The following is a 24,713-nucleotide window of genomic DNA, read 5'->3' as shown; positions in this document are numbered from 1 at the left end:
TTATTTCCTTGGATTTGATATGAATTCCATAATTCATTCGAAGGTTACCGACCTTACGTCACTCCGAAAGGCCCAATGTCAGTTCATTGGCTCCTCATGCATATATATATATATATATATATATATATATATATATATATATATATATATATGTGTGTGTGTGTGTGTGTGTGTGTGTGTGTGTGTGTGTGTGTGTGTGTGTATGTGTGTGTGTGTGTCTTGCACTATTTTACTACACCGCGCCGCGCTATAGTCGGTCGGGCAGGCACGTAGATGTGCACACCACTGTAGTGGGCACGTTATGATAATACCCCGGGCGCAGGATGATGATGAGATGATGATGATACGATGACATGATGACGATGCTATTATACGTATATACTTTCATATGTTTTCGAACTCATGCATTGCATATTGTATGTTCTCAGACGGTTCAGGTTACTTCTATCCTATTTTTACTTATGATGGTGTTTTCTGCCTTACATACTCAGTACTTTTATCCATACTAACGTCCCATCTTACGGGACGCTGCATTTCGTGTTGCAGGTCCTGATAGATTCACTAGAGGGCAGCCACAGTAAGACGTCCAGCTTCAGCGTGTATCAGCAAGTGTCATTCCTCCGGACTTGCTACCTTCGGTATACTTATGTTGTCATGATATATGTGCATATGCCATGGGTATGTCGGGTCCCCGTCTCGACCTTTACACTTTTCTATGTACACTCTTAGAGGCTCATAGACATAGTGGGTTATGTACATGTTATGCTTGGCCTTGTCGGCTATAGTATGATTTTGATACTCTCCTGATAACCTTGCCGACTTTATGGCGCTCCTGATGTTATAGCAGCCTGGTCGGATCGCTTGTGTATATATGTGTGTGTGTGTGTGTGTGTGTGTGTGTGTACATGTTGGATCATTACATATCTCTCTTTTTGGGCCTTTTCTGCGGGCAGGTGTCCTTTGAGTCATATTATATTGAATAACAATTATATAATCGTCATGGTAATGGCTACGCCAGGTGGTATCTGACCTGTAGATTGGTACCCATCGTGCCCTTTGTCGAGGTGTGATATGACTCTACCTTGAATTCTAGCTAGATGAGGCAAAGCTTGGAGAAGTCTTGGCAATCCTAACTTGTGGACAGAAAATTGTGAAAGGAAAAGCCTCTCAAGATTTCAAAAACTAGATGGTCAAGAAGGTCCCTGCATCCTCTGAAAGGTTCCATAAGAAGCAACAGAAATCGCAATATCAACTTATGTTTGAGTTTGTCAACAAAGTGCTGCTTCCCAGAGCTGAGGGGAGATGCACGATTTCATTGTCAGACCTGGTGCTTCTTGAAGCTCTTGCAAACTTTCAACCTATCAACTTGCCTGGTCTAATGATTGAACATATGGTAAAGGTTGTGAATATCAAAGATAGCAAGCATGGGATTCCTTATGGCTTCTTCTTGACCAATGTGTTTGAGCATTTCAGTGTCAAGACTGGAAAGGCTACTACGGGAACAAGGAAGGAGATGATCACTCTAGGGACCTTACAAGAGTGCGAATGCAAACACAAAAGGGAAGGTGTAGGGAGCATCTCTGTTATATCTGACCTAATTGATGCCCAAGAGCAACTAACCACTGAAATCAGCCGACTTCAAGCTGAAAATGATTGCCTGAGAGCTAAATTGGTTGAACAAACACGTGAACTTGGCCCTAGTAGTGAGCTTGTACATGCAAATACTGAGCTCCAAGTAGAGAATGCTCGCTTGAAGGAGAAAGTGGATGAGCTTCGTGATAAGCTGATTGAAAATCAAAGAGATGCTAGTGAGCAAGTGAAAAATGTTCTGAAAGCCTTTGCTCGTGCTCCCTGATTCCTCTCCTTGTTCTGTCCTCTATATTCCAGTCCCTCAAGCTCCCCTTATTTTCCCCAGTCCTCTTTACCTATGACATGATGTTTTAACTTTTTAACTATAACTTTTTAACTATCATATGTGTATTGTTTAGACTACTACTTTTGGATAATGATTGTTACTTCATCCTGTGGGCAAATTAATCTTATGAATGCAACGATTATTTTGTCTTTATGTCATAAGCTATTTCTATCATCGTGTATACTTATGTTTCATAGCCCTGAGAGGATGTCACTGAATCTTTTTGATAATGCCAAAAGGGGGAAGATACCCGACTGTGATCAGAATAAGTGAATGATATGCCATGTGATTAAGGGGGAAGACATGTTGCTGAATTAAGGGGGAAGATTGTTACGATTCACCTTTACGCTGCGCATAAAAGCTACTAAGAGGTTGTTGGTGCTGTAATTGGATTTTAGTATTTTAGAGTCGTTGCCTAATTTATTTAAGAAAAATTAGGAAAATCGGGATAAAAGGGTTTATTCAAACAAGAGAAAAATCCTTTTGGACCAGAGTTCGAGGTAAGGGTTCTGGTGATCCCCTAGAGAAGGTTTTAAGCACCGTAGTATTAAGGACCCGTAGAATACGGTTGAGCTAAGAGCTTCAATGTGTGATTAATGTATTTATTTGCTCAAGTGTTTAATTTTTCACAAAATGTCATTCATTTTATCATAAAATTTAAAATTTTGGCAAAAAGTCCCATTAGGAAAGGGGGTTTTGGTTTCAAAATCCATACAAGTGTTCAACTCACTTTATTGCCAGACTAAGACAGACTTGGGATTTCTCCTGAGTAGAGTCACTACTAGTTTAGTCCTAATAAAATGAGTTTAGTACATATAGGTTTTATTGTACGTATATAAGAAAATATGGAGTACATCTCCTATTTTTTGTACATATATAAATAGAATGAAAGTTTTATTTAAGTCCACTTTTACCCACGAAGCTCATATAGATCAACTTTATTCTAATCCAAAGTCCATCTTATCTCAAATTCTATCCAAATGGAATTCCTTTTGCTTTAGTCCATAAGTCTTGAGGCTTTCAGCCCAAACAGTCTCGAGATCCTCTTTTTGAGAAAGATTTGTTCAAGTCCCAAAGCTACAAAATTATTTGTCCTCTGAAAAATTCTCTAAGAAAAATTCTCTAAGTTTTTCAAGAATTTAATTCAAGTTAAAGAATGCCCAGATATCATTTTTTGTAACGCCAAGCTGCCTTAAAATCATTTTGTACTTTTATTCTTAAAATTGGTTGGATCTAAAGTCCTTACTCCAAAAGAATTTAGTTCAAATCTTAGCCAAAGGACGACAAGCGCATTTAGTCTTTTTGAAAGCCATTTAACCTTATTAAAGTATTGAATCCATTTTATACTTAACAAAATCAAATTAAACCGATTTCATGCAAACTTTAGGATTAGCCGAGTTTTGAAAAAATGTTTTGGGCAACATTCCTAATAATAATACATTTTCCTAAGTTCTAAACATACATAAGGGTTTCAATTATTTTTTTTACATGTCTTTACAAATAATATTACACATAATATATAAAAGAAATGAAGGGAGTTAAGCTAGTGAGCCTACCTAAGCCCACCAGTTGGCTATTTTCACCCATAGCTGGGTCTTCAGACCATTTTCACCCATGGATGGGCTTTCATGCAAATATATGCTTCCCTTTTCTTTCATCGGACTCGATCAATGAACAGGAGTAGTTAGGCCTCAGGTCCAACAGGTTTTCAGATGCAGAGAGGTAGCCCAAATGGCCCATGGGGGTATCACATGCAACACAAATGAGGTGGTAGGATTAGACAAGTGTTTTGGACTTCATCATTACTTAATACAAAGCAGGTTCTAATGACAAACACATTTATGCACAAACACAATTTCATAATTAAAGCAAGCAATCTTGGACAATAATCATATACATAAGGAAAATTCAGAGGAACTAACAGGTCCAAATCAAAATAATTGTGGCCCAAGACTGTGGCCCAAACAAGGATTAAATGATAATAAAGGAAAGTGAGGCCCAACAACAAAACATAGGAGAGGAGGCCCAAAGCTAAAACAAGATATTAACAGCAAAGTCAACATTTTATGGCTTACATAAGTGATATACCTACCATATACTAAATATACCAAGTTCTATACACTTGTATGTATACAGAACTAGATATACTTTGTATATCTGGACATATCCCATTGTATAACATGAGGAAAATCAATCAGTCCAAGGGAAAACAAGAAAAAGCAGATTAAGACCTTCAACATTTTTGGGATTTTATTTAGACTAAGGCAAACAAAGTCAAAGAAAGGGAGGTAATATACAAAGTAAAACCAAACAGTATGCATAGTGTGCACAGAGCTAGGATTAATAAAATTAAAGTATACTATTTGAAGGTAAAATGCTGCATACCAATTTAAGCCTTTAAAAGGGTGACTCAGAATACTGCTACAAACATGTTTCTACTTGTTTTTAACATTTGGAGGGTCCTAAAGAATATGAACTCCTATGAGGGAACCCCAACAACTTAGAATAGAGGGATTAGGCTGAGTTAGCTAGAAACTCCAAGCCTTATCCTTCTTTTCTTTGGCCTTAGGTAAGTCACGCTCATTGTCATTCATATACTAAGTGCCAGCCTCCCTTAGTATAGACTTCCCAATATTTAAAATCACATACCAAACTTTAAACTGTACAAAATCCCATATTCATTCTCAGCCCCCAATATTAACAAATTAAACACACATAGAGGTAAGCAGATATGCAATGTCATAAATAACAAGCAGGGGCAATTTGAACATGGACATAGACAGACCAAACATCAGACCCTCTAGAACATGTAAAGAAGCATGCTTGAACCCCTTTTATTCTGGCATGACTATTTAAAAGACTGAGCAAAGCATGGTTTTTCAATGGAATATGAAAATATCACAATTTTTTCAGGTTTAAACAAGTGTTACATAGAGATATGCACTCAACTGATCCATGTAATGCTCTTAAGTGACATTAGTGAATAAAGACAGGCTTATACATAATAGAGAATGATCACTTCAGCATGCAACTATCATTTTTTTTAGTGAGCCTCAATATCTCTAAAGGATTCAATCAGGGTACTATACATATGCAAAGATACTAAAACTGAATCCAAAGTGCTCTTTAACCTTATTAAGCATATTTTGTGGTTTATAGAACCATACCAACTATACTAATAACAAATCATTTGCAAGTACTTCATGGATTGGACAGGAATATTAGAAGAAGCAAACAAATGGTCTGTTCAACTTACTAAATCAAGCTAAATACCAATTTAGTTCAATAAGCACAATTCAGGTCTGGATAAGCTCGCAAATATAAGTGCAAGTTAATATCAAGGTTTAACAACAATGGCATACAAGCAGTACTCAAACACTCTAAGATAAACATCATTTTTAGGTTACCAACTATATTAATAGAGGGCCAGTCCCACAACACATCTAAACATGTTCAAACATTGTCATCTGGAGATCAAACATGCTAACGGAAACTAGCAAATGCTTTAAATTAAACATGGTCCAATTAATCAACAGACAGGCTACTTAAATAGACATTTAGTGAAAAAATTTGATTAAACAACATGCTAAGGACTCCTAGTCAAGCTTACTAATAACATTCTTATAATTTTAATCAAACAGCACAATCATATTAGCATGTCTTTACCCTAATCATGCTCATTACATAACATCTAAACAATAACTCTAGCTAAGCAACATACAAATATTTAACCACTAATCATGCTTGGTACTATAATAATAACTAAACAAATAACATAACATAATCCTAATCATGCTTACTACTGTAACTCTAACAAAACAACATAATTATCCTAATCAAGCTTACTACTAACACAGGATTAAACACATAGCATAAGCAGTATAAACAACAATTTAAACAAACAGAAATAGCTAAGGAAAGGGGTTTACCTCTTTTTTGCACAGCCTTTCATTGAGAATGGACTTGGAGTGTTAGAACCCGTAATTTTGTGCATTGGAGCAATCTGGATTAATTATGATAAGTTAAGGACAAAACTATTTCGGGATACAAAGTCGGGATTCTTGACCTTCGATTTTATTTTGAGATATAAGTTGTGCATGAATTTATTGATATGAAACAATTAGGAAAATTTGGGACCAAAAGTGATAAAAATTGGAAGATGAAAATCATCCACAATTTCCATGGTTGGCCCACACAAATGGTGTTCAATTTTAATTGGGACAACACATTAATGTGGGCCAAGGGACCTTGACCAAGTCTTGCACTAGATAAAGATGACCATTAGTTCTTTTTCTCTCATTTCACACACTTAGACAAAAAAAAGAAAGTTGAAGACCTCTCCAAAGGAGGCTCACGGCCTCAACCCCAAAAAAATCACCTCCCCTTCCAAGCCTTCAAAAATTAATTTCTTGGTGTTAACCCATTATTTTGAGGTCCCTAAGTAGAGTGGAAACATCGTTTGAGCGATCAACCTATTAATTTTTCATCTTTTGGAAACCCTAGCCTATTGTGGAGTAAAGGAGAAAGGTAAGAATTTCTCTTGTTTTATGGGTTATAAATGTTTTATGCTTATTGTAGTATGTTAATATGGATGAATATCATGAAATATAGTGTGTTGGAAGTGGGTTGTGTGCTTGAGGAGCTAGCCGTGTAAATGGGTGTTGTTGTGTTGTGATTGAAATCATGAATTAATGCTTAGTTAGTTGATTATGATCATTGTAAGGTGAAGAACAATTGAGAATCATCCATATATGTATTTTTTTAGTGTTGATCGAAATGGGTCACATTATATGGCAATGAACGAATGAACGTCGCTTAATGTTCTAATCGTCGTCGCTATGAATCTTATGTTGGAAATGAATGTTTGTTGACTCAAAATGATGTTGTTAATGTTGCGGACTGTTTTTGGAGGTTATTGTATATTTAATGTAATTGGTATATCGATGAGATAGCATTGTTAGAATGTAAATTGTGGATACAAATCATGATTTGAAAATGAAGAAAAAAATTAAAGGGCTGCTCTCGGTTTGGGGCTGTTTTCGGCTGAATTGGAGAAAAATTTGGATTGTTGGAAATGTTGTATGAATTACTTAGAATGTCCTTAAATATTGTTGGTAGGGGTTTGGGTTAGTATGTGAATGTATAAGCGTTGATTGTGTCTTGAAGGTAAGTCGTCGAATTGAATTTATGTAAGTTGTTGAATAATGGAAAAGAAAGCTATTGTTGTTGTATTGCTTTCCGGATTGGTTGTTGATGTTGCTAGGTTGGTTATTGTTGTTGTTGTTGATTATTTTGGCCGAGTTGAATTCTCGGGGTAGCCTATTTACAGGAGAAATGCTGCCCAAATTTCTGTAGAATTAAGGGCGAATTTGGAATTTAAGGCCTAAAAGTCATTAACTAATGTTTGGAATTTTATGGCTTATTTTTAGATCGTGGGCAGCCCGAATCATAATTTGGATTAGCTTGAGTTTGGATCATTTTGGAGAGCGTTTGAGGTATGTAAAGTAACCTTCCTTTTTGGCATGTCTTAGTTAAATTAGGCTATGATTCAAGCCTCGAGGAAACTCTATTCTCGCAATCCGAGCTTGTATATGATTTGCACTTGTTTCCTTAGTATCCTTGTGCTAATATGCCATAACGTTGATCCTTATACCCTTGGAATTAATAATTTGCAAAGGCTACTTAAAAGCTGATTTTTTTTTTGAAGAACTTATTCATTAGCGATTCAAAAACTACAAACGCTCATAACTTTCTCGTGCTCGAATGCTTTGAAACTTTCGTAGGAGTTTGTATGATATATAATGAGTATGTTTTTCATAGGCGGGCTCGGTCGGGTCTATACTCGTCCGTGGGTCCCGCGACGCCCTTTTATGTGAATTCGATAACCTTTGAAACAAAAGTGATAATTATTATTCCGATTTTGAATATGACTATTTTACTTATCTTTTGGATTTATGATAAGGATTTTATGCATATGATTACTCACTACTCCGCTCGTGCCTACTATGATATCGTTCGCCGGCTCCCGGCCGGTTCGTTGTCGTGCGCATTATGATATACTCCGTGTTATGCCGTGTTTATGGTTCACCGAGTTCCTCGCTCGAGGGCCGGTTCCACTCATATTTGGTGCGTGACGCTGTGTATGGTGATATGCCGTGTGTGATATGTGACTCGAGATTCGGAGATTTGAAACCTTCGGTGTTATGCCGTGTTATGGCGCCATGACAAAGCGCGACCATATTTCCTGTGCCCTATGCATGATTTATATTTTGAAGTAACATTTTGATATTTTGGAAATGCATTTACTTTCTGTACTTCTATTTCGATTCGATCCCAGATTGTATATTACATTTTCTGCTTTGCATACTCGCATATTTCGTACCGACCCCTTCTTCGGGGGGGGCCGCGTTTCATGCCCGCGCAGTATAGACGCGCCGGTGATCCACCCGTTTAGGACACCCCTTCTCGCTACTTGAGTGCTCCCTCATTCCGCAGCTTATATTTTTGGTATATATATATGCTCGTCTGTTGCTTTTGTATATATTGTTCATGGGTACGGCGGGGCCCTGTTCCGCCATATGATTCTGTTTGTCTGTTTAGAGGTTTGTGGACATGTTTTGTGGGTCGTGCCTACCTCTGCTCAGTTATGTTTGTCTACGTTGTGTTTGGGCGATCCCATTCGCCGCCGCGGCCGGTCTGCATATGTATATATGATGTTCTGTTGGTCCTGTGTGGCCTCTGTTGGTATTTTCTGTGCGGTGGTTATTTTGGATAGTCAAGAAAACAAAGGAAACTCGCCGAAATTTTTCCGGAAATTATCTAAATTTGGAATACAAATTTTGTCCGCTTCTGTTATGTACTTGGGTGTGTTTGATATAATTTGTGATAGCGTTTGATAGGTGTGTTTGGGTGCCCAGATCGGGCACTAGTCACGGCCTACGGGGTTGGGTCGTGACATGGAGAACCTTGTTCCTCCACCCAAGCTCAGAACTCAGCCATAAACAAAAGAAAAAACAAATATTTAAAACTTAAACTTGACCCAGAAAAATTAAAGGTCTCAAAATTTATTGAACCCCTAGGTATTTCGAGCCTTTTTTGTGTGAATATATGATAACCCGTCTATGAAAATTGTGAATTAGGGGTTCTTTATATAGAACCCCAAAAATCCTCAAACCCTAGCTTGAACCGATGTAGGACAAGTGCTAATTTGTGAGAATTAGCGCCTCACATCCCGTTCAAGGGTTGAGATTCAACGAATAAAACTTGTAAACAGTCAGATTTGAATAAAAACTAGATCGATCCGCTCGACTCCTCACAAACCAATGAAAATCGCGAATTTAAACAAAAATAAGACAAAATCCATTAAGGATTTGAACGTTATAGAGTAGAAAAAACAAAGGAGAGAGGACTATACCGTGTTTGGGGTTGGGTATAGGTGGAAATGGTTGAGAATTGGTAGAGCAATTAATTCTCTTGGTAGAGCAATTAATTCTCTTGCCATTCTCGACCATGCCACAACAAAAGAAAGCAAGCGGGCCCTCATATTTGCCATTTCCAGCATGCTTACGTAGAAGAGGGGGCGTGGGGAGGGGTGGCGGCGCTAGGGTTTCAAAAACCCTTAAGAGAAAAGAGAGAGGGTTGTTTGGTTGCTGCATGAGAGAAGGAGGGATATTACCCTCCTTTAATGGGCAAGCGGGCCGGGTCAGTCTAATTTGGACTAGGCTCGGCTGCTTAAAAGGGATTAGGGGTAGTCCATATATATATATATATAAACATAAATACACGTGTACATGTATACATAAGTGTATATCTGTGTATAGGGAGGGGGTTAAACATGCAGTACTTAACAAAATAGACAAATATTGAAGCAATGTTCATTAATTGAACGCTTTAATTATGATCAGATTATAACTAATTGACCAATTAAAGCTAATTTTGCAAAAATGACCTTAACTGACTTAAATCATGAAATTGATTATGCCAATTATGGCCACACCTAATTCAATCAACCAATTGAAGCCTAATTTTATAAAATGAATTTAATTGACTTGAACTAATGAATTTGGCTATTTCAATTAAGGCCATAATCAAACTAACAATTAATCACTTCAATCGAAGCCAATATTAGCCATGCAGTAAACAATTCATTGAATTTAACCACAATTAAAAATTCAATTAATTATGATTAATTCCAATAGATTGTTAGATGCATATGCAAAAAAAAAAGGAATTGATGGTAAAATGATTAATTCATTTAATTAATCAAATTCCTTGAATTAAATATAGTAAAATACTTCCTAATTGATAATTCCAACAATTAAATAAATAATTATTTTACATTGCTTTCTTGATTAAAATTAGAAAATGTTTCCATATTTAATTATAAAAATATATAATTTATTTTCTAAAATGATTTAATAATATAATAGATGTTATTTGGCCAAATAGAATGGCAATCCAATAATTTTACAAAATCATTTTCATTTGTAGAAAATACCTATTTCACTCAGTTTGCTATCCGAAGACTCTGAGTAATTAAAATAAATTACGGGAGGTCAAAAATTAGGTGTCAACAACTACCCTTTCGGTGTTCGGGGATGGCAAGGCCATCCCTAAGCAACGAAATTTGACTACCCCTGATTTTTGACTGACCAAACTCATACTACCTCTCATTTTTATGCAATTTTCAAATACGTGGCCGGACCCCGATTTCTGGGTTTCCTACATATCTAAGGTTACATGAGAATTCAGGCCACTTATAGTTCGTCTCATTTTAAACTTCTAAATGCAAATTTAAGCAAATTTTGGATTTCCTAGTTATCAAACTGGGAAGTCCAGAGTGATTGGTTAGAGTGTGACTAACTCTCTGGTATTGATTCTGCCTACATATATCCCTCGTCTTGGGAATCAAGTCACTTGTAGTTTGACTCAATGGGAGGAAAAGGATATCCTTTATGCGGGAATGCCTTTGTGTGTGTGCTGGTGTGTACCCGACCGGCTGCGGGAAAATTAAAGAAAAGCCAATAAAGCAGATAAGCAAATAAATATTTTTGTGTGGCTAAGCATGGGGAGAAGTGATCTTCCAAGTCCTGGCCGGAGAGCTTGACTCTCATGGGCACCCTATATTGACCGGTTGCATAAGAAAAAGTTCCACGTTTGCTCCACATATATCTGGATCTGATTTGATGGCGGCTGCAAATCTGCTTCCACCGCTGAGTAATGTTGATTGATTTTGGAGACGAATACTGCGGTCATTGGATCGGACTTATATCGTCTTAATTAGCATACACTTCATTTAAAGAGGGACACAACATTGGTTTCTTTAATCATATTTATTACAATCAAAGCAATTTAGTTAGTAAAAAGACAATCTTTATAAACTTAACAGAATACGAAACTAGACCGCCAACTACTTTAGTAACCTTTTCAAAAAGAAAATGGCTGGGAAAGGTGAAGAAGAAGAAGGAGAAGAAGAAGAAGAAGACTGGGTTGAAATGAAATCAAGATGGTCGGATTTTCCTATGTCAACTGAGCCTTTGTCTATAGGTTACGTGGAAACACGGTCAGCCATCGATGAGAATAAATGAAGCAGAGTTTGTGGTCGTTGGATTAGGACACCGTGTAAAAGAAAAAGAAAGCTGAGGAAGCTTCCTAGTCAACTTCTTATACACGTGACTAGCACACTAGAGAATAAAAGTTTGTTAGTATAGTCATAGCATAGACAAATAGAAATAGGACAAGTGTAAAGTTATTTCTTTTCTTTGTAGTCAGCTTCCTATACACGTGACTAGCACACTAGAGAATAAAAGTTTGTTATTATAGTTATAGCACAGACAAATAGAAATAGGACAAGTGTAAAAGTTATTTCTTTTCTTTGTCATTTAATTTGCTACACAATTCTTGTATATACATGATACGAAAGATTAATGAAAAGGACATTAGAAATTTCCCAAAATATTTTTCATTCTCCCTTTTATGGTATCAGAATAGTAGCTGATCCAAGGGTTTACAATCGACAAATCAATTGATATCACCATTAACATCAATCTAGGCTAGAACAAAATGCCTAACAATGAAGAAAATCAGACTACAAACACTCAGACTAATGGAAATTCAGCCAAAGTTGACATCAATCACCCATACTATCTGCATCCTTCAGATTCACCTGGTTTGAATATCATTAACAATGTTTTTTATGGTCAGTGTTGATAGCCTTCTCAGCCAAGAGGAAGCTTGGATTCATAAATGGAGCATGCAAAGTTCCAGATCTGAATGCTTCTGAGTATGAGCAATGGAGTAGCTGCAACAACATGGTAACAGCATAGTTATTACACTCACTAACAAAGGATATGGCAGATAGTGTTATCTATTCTAAAACGTCAAAGGACCTCTGGGACAGTCTAGAGCACAGATTGGGAAAGGCAAATGAAGCTAAATTGTATCATTTTCAAAAGGAACTATTAGTGTTGGCAAAAGGTACTAGTGACATAGCAGGGTACTTCACTAAACTTAAGAAAATCTGGGATGAATTGGAATCTCATAACCTTGTTATTTGTTGTACTTGTACTTGTCTATGTGAAGGAAAGAATAAAATGATTAAATTTTTTGAAGATAAAAAATTAATGCAGTTTCTAATGGGCTTGAATGATGTATATGCCCAGGAAAAGGGAAACATCTTAATGATGAACCCTTTGCCAAGCATTGATCAAGCATACTCACTATTGTTACATGATGAGGGTCAAAGAGAAATAATTTATCAATGTGGCAAATTTTCAGGCTGACTCTACATCTTTCATGACTAAGACACAAGTACCACAAGGAAGGACAAATCAGAGGTTTGGAAACCAATTATTCAAAGGAGGTTATCAGCAACAAAGGTTTGGTAATGGTAACCAAAAGAATGGGAGGCAGAATCAAAATTTCAAACCAAGGAAGAGCAAGTATGATCCAAATTCTCGTTACACTTACTACGGGAAAACAAGCCATGTACATGATGATTGCTACAGACTTCATGGCATTCCTGATGATTTTGAGTTCACGAGTTCACTAAGTCAATGAACTACCAGGAATCATAAAGGCAAATGGAGTGGCTGCAAAAGAAGCTGAGGCTCAGAACAACTCAATGACAGAAATCAACAGATACAATCATGGGAATAATCAGATGATAGACATGAACAGTTTCAATCAAGGTTTGGGTAATGACCAATATGCAGACCTAGTTCAAAGGGTGATAAAAGAAGTAAAGATGGGACAAGCTGAGCCTTTAAACACTGCTTTAATGCCAATGCCATTGCTGATACAATCATGAAATACTCAGGCAGTTGTTTTTTAGTTTTTAACATTGGTACTTGGATTATAGAATCAAGTCCTACTGAGCGCATGTGTTTTAACACCGGTACTTGGATTATAGATTCAAGTGCTACTGAGCGCATATGTTTTGATTCTAATTCTTTTCTCACACTTAATCTACTCCCTATTCTCTTAAGCCTCACTTTGCCTAATTCTTTCAGGATTGTTGTGACTCATACAGGGAGTGTCACAATACTTCCTAATCTAATATTGAAAAAGTTCTTCATGTTCCAGTTCTCAAATACAATCTAATTTATGTGCATAGATTTTCTAATCAACTTCAAGTAAATGTGTTATTCACTCCAAGTGTTTGTGTCTTACAGGACCATTTAATGAAGAACATTCAAGTTTTTGGTGAAGCAAGAAAGGGATTATATCTTTTGCAGTCAGCTTCTACTAAGTCTAGTTCAAAGGAGAATATAGTTTCAATTCAAAAAGGAATTATTTCCATTCCTAAGTCTGGTAGTGTCTGTTTTCCAGTTTCTGCAAATGTAGCTTCAAGTATTGATCTTTAGCATGCAAGATTAGAGAACTTACCTTATTCAGTAATGAAAAAGTTCAATTTCATTTAGTTTCCTTTTGCTTACCATCATGTTTGTGATATATGCCCTAAAGCTAGACAAACAAGGTTGTCATTTCCTTTAAGTAAGATTCATTTTGAGCATATCTTTGATTTGATTCACATAGACACCTGGGGTCCCTATAAAACTTGCACATACAATGGTTTCATATACTTCTTGACTATAGCAGATGAATATAGTAGAAGTACCTAGACTTTCCTTTTGAGTACTAAGAGTAATGCTTTCCCAACTCTTAACGATTTTCTTGCAATAATTGAAACTCAATTCAGTACTACAGTAAAATGCATCAAGTCTGATAATGCACTAGAAATAGAAAAAGGGACTCATGAATCTCAGTTCCTCAGATTAAAAGGAATTCTGCATCAAACATTATGTGCAGGTACTCCCCAACAAATTAGTGCAGTAGAAAGGAAACATAGACACCTCTTGGAGCTTGCAAGAGGGCTTATGTTCCAGTCTAACATACCCAATTCATATTGGGGAGAGTGCATACTCACTGCAACACATTTGATCAACAGATTGCCCTATAGGGTCTTCAAAGGCAAGACTCCCAATGAAGTGCTATTTGGTAAGACACCTAATTATGATGCTTTGGTTGTTTGTGCTATGCAGCATTACCCTGTTAGCACAGAACAAAATTTGAGCATAAGGCCATCACTTGTGTTTTTCTTGGATACCCACAGGGACAAAAGGGATATACACTTTTGAATGTCACTACCAAAAAGGTTTTTGTTTCTAGGGATGTTCAATTTCATGAACACTATTTTCCTTTTGCTTCTAAATCACCTTTACAATCTATTGGAATCCTTGACCAATCATCAATTCCTGATTTTTCTAAACCTTTTTCTATCACTTTTGAAATTCCTCCCATCATACCAACAACACCTAATTCACCACAAATTCCTACCACACAAGCAAGTGATCCAGTATCACCTACAACAACTCACTCGTCTTACTATAAACCTACACCTGAATCCTCACCACTTATACAACCTCTCTTATCTACAAGACAATTGAAAAGGATCAAACACAAACTTGAATACCTAAATGACTATTTTTGTAACAATATTTTCTTGACTGATGTTACAAACTCTTGTTTTATTCATCCTAACAAACCAACTTCTTATGCCTTCACTTCACTATCACTAGAAAATCAACATGCTTTTCAATCTATTTCAAACATTCATGAACCTAACACTTTTAGCTAAGCTTTTAATCATCCTAGTTGGAGAAAGGCTATGTAAAAAGAGTTGGATGCCTTAGATTTAAATCACACTTGGGATGTGGTGGCATTGCCACCTGGAAAGAAACCTTTACCTTGTACATGGGTTTACAAGGTAAAGCAGAGATTAGATGGAATAATTGAAAGGCTCAAGGCCAGGTTAGTGGTGAGGGGGGACATCCAACAAGAGGGAGTGGACTATACTGAGACCTTGTCCCTAGTAGTCAAGATGACTACTATCAGATGCCTATTCACAATTTCTATTTAGAGGGATTTTCAAGTAAATCAACTGGATGTAAGTAATGCATTCGTACATGGAGACCTACAGGAAGAAGTATATATGAAATTTCCTACAGGTATGCCTTCTTCTAAGCCTAACATGGTTTGTTTGCTAAGCAAGTCACTATATGGCCTGAAGCAGGCCTCAAGGCAATGGTATTCTAAGTTAGCAGATGCTCTCAGTTTTAAAAGGGTATACCAGTTCATTAAATGATTACTCTTTGTTCTTTAAGAGATCTGGTGACCTCATTTCCATTATAGCAGTTTATGTGGATGATATTTGTAACGACCCGTTTGGTCGTTATAGTCTTTTTGATATTTTTGCTCATTCTTGAGCAATAATTAGCTCACTTTTTATCCGAGGAGACCATTGACATGCTTCCCAAGGTGTTTAGACCGGATTCTGGCATATTTTGGGAAACATAGGCTTAAAGTGAAAAATGTTTGACCCGAAGTTGACTTTAGGATAAATGGACCCTTTTCGAAATTCTATCAACTCCGAGAGGTCCGGACGGCAGTTTAGTACTTGGGTGTGTGTTTGGTTCTCTTCCCAATGCACTTGGATGCATTTCGGGACTTGGGTTAGAAAATAGGGATTAAGGCATCAGAGATTGACTCGGTCAACGAGACCTCCATTGAGAATTTCGATGCCATGGGCACGTTAATAGTTTTATGTATGTCTACGTATATGCTATGTGAGCAGATGGCCTCGGGAACTAGTCGAAAAATCGGATCGAATTGTGAAACTTGGAAAGTTTTTTGGTATCTGGTGCCTGGTTTGGCGGTAACCCTGCCGCTGAAGTGGTCCAAGCATTTTGGGCTTGACCATTGGGGCGGTCCCAGTACTGCTAAAGCGGGTGACGGGCAGTTAGTGACATTAATAAAGTGCTAAAAACCATTAGGCCCTCATTATGTCCCATTTCGATATTTGAGCTTGAGGGAGTTGTTCTTAAGAATATTTAGAGGAGAATCTTGGAGGTAAATCTTACTTATTTCTTCATTCTTCCTTTAACCATAATCATGTTAGATTCCCCTTTTCCCTTAATAAACCCATCGTGAGGGGAGTTGAAAGAGGATTTTAGAAGAACATTGTCCCTACGATTATTAATTATAAATTTGTGATGTTTATACTAGATATTGACTAATCTAAGCTCATTAATCATATATCTTCCACTTTTAGCGTTGGATCTTAGAATTGAAGACTTAAGTTTATACCCGATTTGAGGGTTTTGCTTGAAATCAGAAATTAGGTCAACTTTTGAGTTAAATCAACAATTAGTGGTTGGGTTATGCTTACCTAGCACTTAATTTGGTATTTTGCTTTCGAATTTTCCGTTTTGCCCTTGTGGGCCCGTTTTCCCAATTTCTAGGGTTAGAAATTGACCTATTTAAAATATAGAAATATTAGTATCATTCTTCATAATTTCTAATATAGAATTCGATTATGCTTAGACTACTTTGGTTCTGAGGTTCAGCGAAAGGCAAGGCAAAGGAGTGAGTTGTTGGTGTTGCGGTTCGGCCATCCAGGTAGGTTATGGCTTACCTTTGGTGAGACTTCGTATAGCGAAGCACATATTTAGATTATAATGTCGGAGACAGCATGTGAACCTTTGGGTATGAAGTCGGCTTAGATATTACCTTAGGTTGGGCCCTGTTGTGTGTTGGGACTAGCCACCCCGTTATGTGATTCATTAATTGTTCTATTGTGTTGTCTTGAAGCCATAAGTTGTTGATAGATGTTAGATCCTGCTATTCATCTTGATTTGGATATATTATTAGCATACCCACTATGGTATTTATGTTTCGGATACACTATTGGCATACCCACTGTGGTATTTGTGAAATTGATACATTCTTGGCATACCCACTATTGGTATTGTGATATTGATACATTGTTGGCATACTCTATTGTTGGTACTTGTGATATTGAACTTGATTTTTGATGTTGATACACGAATTGCACGCATTATCACTCATTCATGAAGTATGGCCGATACCCGGTGATGATCCAATATCGTTGATTGAGTAAATTGATATTTCGTAGCTACGGCTGGCACCCGAGGGCGCACTAATGCCAGAGGACGCGGCAGGGTGAGAGGCCACGGGCTGCCCCAGCTAGGGGCAAAGCTCCTACGGTGGGCCAGTGACGAGAGGTGTCTTTATCTCTCGAGCCCTTGTATCAGCCGGATAGAGACCAGGCCGTAGAGGATAGCATGGCCCCAGCACGAACACAGCCTGAGGTTACTTCTGATCAGGTCGTGAATGACACTATGTCCTAGATTCTACTTCACCTTGATGCCCAGCAGGCGGCCGCCGGTGTTACTACACTCGACAGGGGTTCACAGATTAGGGTTAGTGGGCAGACCCCTGGGCAGGGACCTACGCGGGTACCACATCCCGCTACAGCTATGGCTCCTCGCATTAATACAATAGCTGCTCCTGGTGATGAGATTAGGCCCATGGAGGGCGCTGTGATGACTGCTTCTGAACAGGAGCTGGTTGGGAGATTCCGGAAGTTAGAGCCACCGAGGTTTACTGGTACCTCGTCTGAGGATGCCTATGAGTTTATTATTGATATGCATGAGTTGCTGCACCGTTTAGGAATAGTGGAGACTCACGGCATTGATAATGTGTCCTACCAGTTTCGCAGCGACGCGAAGACGTAGTGGAGGTATTTTGTAGCATGCAGACCTGAGGGTTCTCCTCTTTTGACTTGGACTCAGTTCTACCGGGCCTTCCTTGAGAAGTATGTGCCTCGGTCTTTGAGAGAGGCGCGTAGGGAGCAGTTTTTACACCTTGAGCAGAGGGGCATGTCCTTAGAGTCCTATGTGACCCGCTTCCTCTATTTGGCCCGTTATTCTACTCCGTTGATCCCTACAGAGGCCGATAGGATCAGGCGCTTTGTTGGAGGACTAGTGGGATCTCTACAGATTTCTTGTCTTCAGATGGAGTCTATGGGGGCTTCCTTCCAGTCCATTATCAAGCATGCTTTTATGGTTGAAGGTGCTAAGGCCCATGCTTCTGGTGGTGATGATAAGAGGCCACATCAGACTGGCAATTTTGAAGGTTCTGGTTCGAAGGGCACTGGTTAGTTTTCGAGGCTACCTTAGCCCTATTCCGACTGTCTCGTGCATTCAATGTTACCGGCCTCCTTTAGTGAGCCACCTGACGGAGAGCTCCCGAGAGTTCATTCTCTGACCGATGGACGGTGGCTACTTCATCCAAAGTGTCTTCGACTTTCGTGTTTCAACACTCGACTCATCTTACCAGTTACTCTTGTAGAGAGGTTGGGCATGTTGCCAGGAGATGTCCCCGACCTAGGCGGGATTATCAGCCACTGAGGACTCCTGTTTCATCTGGTGGTCAAGGTGGAACTTCTCAGAGAGGCGGTGCTCAGTCAGACTGCGGAACTTCCCATAGTTCTAGAGGTGGGTCCCAGCCAGCTAGAGGTAGTACTCAGAGTGCGAGAGGGGGATCCCAGGCTGGGTGTGGTAGAGCCCATTGTTACTCATTCCCTGGTAGGCGCGAGGCAGAGGCCTCAGATGTTATGATCTTAGGTACCATTTCTGTCCGTCATAGAGTAGCATATGTGTTATTTGATCCTGGATCCACTTATTCGTATGTATCTGCATTTCATACCGTTGATTGGGATTTTTCTTGTGATAGCATAGATATACATGTTCATATTTCTACTCCGTTTGGAGATTCTGTGGTTGTTGATCGATTCTACCGGTCTTGTTTAGTTACTTTTATGGAGTACGACACTTGGGTAGATTTAGTGATTCTTGATATGGTGGATTTTGATATTATATTGGGTATATCCTGGCTTTCTCCCTATCGTGCGATCTTGGACTGTCATGTCAAGACAGTCACCTTATCTATGCCGGGCATCCCTAAGCTTGAGTGGAGAGGTACTCCTAGTCCCGCTCCGAAGAAGATCATTTCCTTTCTTCGTGCGAAGAAGTTAGTAAGCAAGGGGTGTTTAGCGTATTTGGTGCATGTTCTTGATACGACTGTTGCATCTCCACCCCTTGAGTCTATCCCCATTATGAGCGAGTTCGCGAAGGTATTTCCGTCGAATTTGTCGGGTATGCCACCCGATCGCGACATTGATTTCTGTATCGACGTGGACCCAGGCACTCATCCTATTTTCATCCCACCATATCGGATGGTACCAGCCGAGTTGAGGGAGCTTAAGGAACAATTGCAGGATTTATTGAGCAAGGGGTTCATCAGACCTAGCGTCTCCCCTTGGGGTGCTCCTGTGTTGTTTGTGAAAAAACAATATGGGACCATGAGAATGTGTATTGATTACCGCCAGTTGAGCAAGGTCACTATTCAAAAAAATTGCCCTATATCTCGTATTGATGATCTGTTTGACCAGCTTCAGGGTGCTTCGATGATTTCGAAGATTGATTTGCGTTCCGGCTATCACCAGTTGAAGATCAGGGCGGAAGATATTTGGAAGACAGCCTTTCGAACGAGATATGGCTACTATGAGTTTTTAGTGATGTCTTTTGGGCTTACCAATGCCTCGGCTGCATTTATGACCTTGATGAATGGCATCTTTGGGCCATTTCTTGATTCCTTTGTGATTGTATTTATTGATGGCATCTTGGTGTATTCCAAGAGTAGATAGGAGCATGAGAGCCATCTCCGTACTGTTCTTGGGTTGTTGAAGAAACATAGCCTATTTGCTAAATTTTCTAAGTATGAGTTTTGGTTGGCATCTGTAGCATTCTTGGGCCATGTGGTGTCTAAGGATGCGATTATGGTTGATCCATAGAAGATTGAGGCCGTGAGGGGATGGGCGAGGCCCACTACTGTTGCTGAGATTCGTACCTTCGTGGGTTTGGCCAGGTATTACCGTCGCTTTGTGAAGAGTTTTGCTGCCATTGCTTCATCCTTGACCAGATTGACTCAAAAGGATGTTCCTTTTCAGTGGACGGATGATTGTGAGGAGAGCTTTCAAAAGCTCAAGCTTCTTTTGACTATAGGCCTGATCCTAGCGTTACCTATGGAAGGTAAGGATTTCGCTGTCTATTGTGATACTTCCCGTATGGGTTTAGGTGCAGTGTTGATGCAGGAAGGTAGAGTGATAGCTTATGTGTTATATCTCGTATTTTTGTACGCTGGGACATTCCGATCCAATCATGAAAAGTTAAGGACAAGACCATTTCGGGATACAAGGTTGAGAATTTGACCTTCGATTTTGTTTTAATGCACAAGTTGCATATTCATCTTTTCATTGGTATGGAGTGTTAAGGATAAATTTGAAATAAGGAAAATTTGGGGTTGAAAGTGAAATTATGGAAACTAATGTTTCATGAAATATGGGGCCAAAAGTGAAAATTTAGAGACTTAATTTTCATGAAATATAGGCCATGTGGCCGTGCAAGGTGGATGGGGGTGGCCCACATGGATTAATTATTATAAGTAGTATAAGATGACTAATTAGTCATCTTCCACACTTGAAGAAAAATGAAGAAGCTTTGAGAAAGAGAGAAAGAGCCATACGGCCATGGAGATGGAAAAAGTGAAGACCAAAGCTAGCCATCAAAAAATTATTCTCTCCTAGGTTTTCCACTCTTTGGAAGGTGCTAAACAACATGGAGTAATTGTTAGAGCAAGCAAATCCTTGGTTCATGCAAGCACCAACTCTAGCCAAGTAAAGAACTAAGTGGAGAAGGTAAGATTTAATCTTTATTCTCATGTGTTATGCATGGTTTGTGGACATTATAGTATGTGAAAATGAACGAAAATCATGAAACTATGAATGTTGAAGTTGAGCCGTGAGTATTGGTAATTGGCCGTGTATGCGTGGTGATATGTATGAGTGATGAATCAATTGTATTTAGCATGTTTGTGTGTTGTTGTAATGTGTGGAAAATAAATGAAACTCATGGAATGATGTATGTTGAGGAGTGGCTGTGACTAGGGGCTGTTTGGTATGCAAGAAATGAATTAATGTTACCTAGTATTTTGGTTGTCGCCGTTGTAAATTCTATGACGTAAAATGAAGGTTAATAATCCAAGTTGAAGTTAAAAACCGTGTGGGCTGTTTTGAAGATAATGTGAATTTAGTGTAGTTTTTGTATTATTGTGGTTAATGTTGTTAATGTGTGGAATGTTGGTGTAGCTTATGAATTTGGAAGAAAGAAATGCGTTGTTGTAGTTTTGATTGAATTTGGAAGACTTCGGGTTATGTAGTATATTGGTTGGGCCGTTTGGACACTTTGTGGATTGGTTGGAATGTTCTTGAATTTTGTTTGAATGGTTTCGGATTGGTACGTGAATGTATGAACATTGGCGTTGGCCTAATTGTATGTGGTTAATTTGAATGAAAATGGAATTGTCGTCGAAATATGTAGAAAAGAGTTATTGATGGTAGAATGCCTTTTTAATTAATTATTGATGTTGTTAGAATGGTTGTTGATATTGTTGTTGAAGATTTAGCCGAGTTGAAATCTCGGGGATGTTGAATTTACAGGGGAAATGCTGCCCAAATTTCTGCAAAATTATGTGCTAGTCGAAATTGAAGTTTTAAGAATCTATGGCTAATGTTTGATACCAAATGATGTTGTTGTAGATTTTGGAGAAGCTGAGGAGTAAGTTTGAATTAACTTAGGAAGCGGACGAGGTATCTGAAGCTTACCCTTTCTTTCTTGTGGCATGTCTTAGTCGTAAGTAGATTGTGATACGAGTCTCGGGGTAACTCCATTCTTAAGGTCCGAGCTTGTGTGCGATTTTTATTCATTTCTTAATGTTGGCTCTCTTAATGCAGTCGAGCCATGATCCTCTTACATGATTTGGTTTCAAAGGTTTTATAAAGATTTTCATTTCAAAAAGGTTTCGTAACTACGAACAATCGTAACTTTCATAGACGACCTCGGATCGCTTCGAAACGTTCGCGGGAGATTCTATAATGGATAAGGTCTCCAACTTTCATAAATGGACCCGGATTGGTTCGATACTCGTCGTGGGCCCCGAGACTCTCCTTGTGTGGTACTAACGACTTTTGAAAGGATTTAGTGTAATGATCACCTTAACCCTCGAGCGGCGATTACTTATTTTTCTAACGAGTCTATAACGACGATTATGACCCTAAGTTCCATAAGTTACTTCATATAGTTTAATACGTATTTATGAGTCCTAAAGTTCTATTTGATATGCTTTCGAACGACCCTCGGAGAAACTTGATTTGACTATCACCTCGGTTTTTAAATGATGGTTCATTTTGATTAATCTATCGAGTTTTTGAAAATGTTTTAAATTGCATATAGTTGCTCACGACTCTGCTCGTGCATTACGTCATTACCTCCTTCACCGAGTCCCGGGCCGGTTATGTTATCGTGCGCACTATGTACATTCGGCGGATGATGTGTTACGGTTCACCGAGTTCCTCGCTAGAGGGCCGGTACCGCTTATGGTGTTATGATGTGTTATGATGTTATGATATGCTATGATGTGTGATGGGGATACGGAGATATGAAACCTTCTGGTGTGATGATGTGGTGTGGCGCCAACGACAGGCGGGCGACCACCGTTCTAAGAGCCCTATGCATGATTTGCATTTTTATGAGTAAGCATTTTGATATTTTGAATATTGTATTTACTTTCCGTACTTCTGGTTTTGACTATGATCTTGCCTACCATATTTCATGCTTTGCATACTCAGTACATATTCCGTACTGACCCCCTTTCTTCGGGGTCGCGTTTATGTCACGCGGTACAGATACTTATGTGCGGGACCCACCGAGCTTAGATTCCTGCTCGGATCCGGGAGCGCTCCCTTGTTCTGGAGCCTATATTCCGATCCAGATTCTGTTCTTATGCATATGTATATGTTTATTCACGGGTACGGCGGGGCCCTGTCCCGTCATATGATTCTGTTATTATTCTTAGAGGTCTGTAGACATATATGTGTGGGTTATGGGTATTCACTGTTCAGTCGTGTCTGTGTGATTTGTGATTCGGACGTCCCCCTATACTATGACAGCCTCATCGGCTTATATGTGATATTATCCGCCGGGTTATGATAGCGATATGTATATCTGTGTATTTGTGACAGTTTCGGGGCGACGTTCCACTTTTCTGTAAATATATGTTTTTGTATACTGCGTAAGCTATTCGTATGCTACTCTTGATTAATGGGTGTGTACGGGTGCCCAACTCGGGCACTAGTCGCGGCCTACGGGGTTGGGTCGTGACATTATGCTTCCCGTCAGTTAAAAGTTCACGAGAAAAATTACCCTACCTATGATTTGGAGTTGTTGGTTGTAGTTTTCACTTTGAAGCTTTGGAGGCATTACTTGTACGGTGTCCATTGTGAGATTTTTACCGATCACCGTAGCCTTCAGCATATGTTTACCCACTTAATTCCAGGCAGCGCCGATAGATGGAGCTCTTGAAGGACTATGACATCTCTATTATGTATCATCCCAGGAAGGCCAATGTGGTTGCTGATGCCTTGAGTCGCAAGGCAGTGAGCATGGGGAGTTTAGCTCGATTGATTGTCTCCGAGCGTCCGTTGGCCATAGAGGTTCAGATTCTGGCCAACAATTTCGTCCGTCTTGATATTTTAGCTCAGGGCAGGATTTTGGCTTGTATAGAGGCGAGATCGACTTTATTGGATCGGATCAAGACTCATCAGTTTGAGGATGCTTAGTTGAGCAAGATCCTAGATAGGGTTTCGAGAGGTGAGGCCAAGAAGGTCGTGATTGATTCTGAGGGCATTTTGAGGATTAGAGGACTTATGTGCATTCCTCGTGTTGGTGATTTTATTCAGTTGATCTTATCTGAGGCTCATAGCTCTCGCTATTCCATTCATCCGGGGGCGACTAAGATGTACCGTGACCTGAGACAGCACTGTTGGTGGCGTCGGATGAAGAGAAATATAGTTGACTTTGTGGCTAAGTGTGAAAATTGCCAACAAGTAAAGTATGAGCACCAGCGGCCCGGTGGGGTGCTTCAGAGGATGCCCATTCCCGAGTGAAAGTGGGAGAGGATCACTATGGATTTTGCCACAAGTCTTCCGAAGACCCTTGGCAAGTTCAATTCTATTTGGGTGATAGTGGATCGGTTAACAAAGTCTGCTCACTTTGTTCCAGTTCAGGTTTCCTATACCGCGGAGAAGTAGCTAAGATGTATATTCAGCACATTATGAGATTACATGGGGTTCCTATTTTTTTTGTATCTGATCGGGGTACTATCTTCACTTTTCGATTTTTGAGGGCATTTCACGAGGAGTTGGGTACCCGATTGGACCTTAGTACAGCTTTCCATCCCCAGACCGATGGCCAGTCCGAGCAGACCATTCAGATGCTTGAGGATATGTTGAGAGCGTGTGTTATTGATTTCGGTGGTC

This window comes from Lycium ferocissimum, unplaced genomic scaffold (genome assembly GCF_029784015.1).
Source record: "Lycium ferocissimum isolate CSIRO_LF1 unplaced genomic scaffold, AGI_CSIRO_Lferr_CH_V1 ctg1458, whole genome shotgun sequence".
NCBI lineage: Eukaryota > Viridiplantae > Streptophyta > Magnoliopsida > Solanales > Solanaceae > Lycium > Lycium ferocissimum.
The sequence above is the reverse complement of the archived record's forward strand: the minus strand, read 5'-3'. Positions refer to the sequence as shown.